Here is a 450-nt window from a genome sequence, read left to right on the forward strand (position 1 = left end):
ATATGAACAAACACGACACACACGTCCGCTGCTCTGCTCTTTAACAGCACGTCCAGACACGACAGTTCACTGTGATAACCCACATTGACAACCCGCTGTCAGTGTTAAGAGTTTAAGAGCCCGGCGTACATCATTAGTGGCGGCTGACATGATCGGCAGCTCGCCTCTGTACCTCCTTTGTGAACATTTGTGTGTAATTTGTGATTTGGTTTGAGATGCTGGTAGTGATTGTTGGGGACTGGTCTAGGTTTAAAATTCTGATTGTGCATCACACCCTTAGAAAAAGACTGTTGGACACATTAGGAACAGGGGCACTGCTTCTTGTGTTTTTGGGTTGGTTAGAATCACATAGTTAGGCTCTTTGTTGGCTCCTGTTCCCCTACTTCAGTTATCCTCTTGTCTTGTTTGTATTTTTGTTTACTTATTTACCCTCCTGGTTACGCAATAAAT

General features: G+C 44.0%; 1 protein-coding gene across 1 annotated transcript in view; it reads left to right on the forward strand.

The window, feature by feature from the left end:
• The window catches only part of LOC111644281 (intermediate filament protein ON3), a 9,405-nt gene that overhangs the window by 4,859 nt on the left and 4,096 nt on the right, over positions 1–450 (forward strand). The gene's annotated exons all lie outside the window — the stretch shown is intronic.

Source organism: Seriola lalandi, unplaced genomic scaffold (genome assembly GCF_002814215.2).
Source record: "Seriola lalandi dorsalis isolate HSWRI2012SDOR001 ecotype SW California unplaced genomic scaffold, Sedor1 jcf7180002054928, whole genome shotgun sequence".
NCBI lineage: Eukaryota > Metazoa > Chordata > Actinopteri > Carangiformes > Carangidae > Seriola > Seriola lalandi.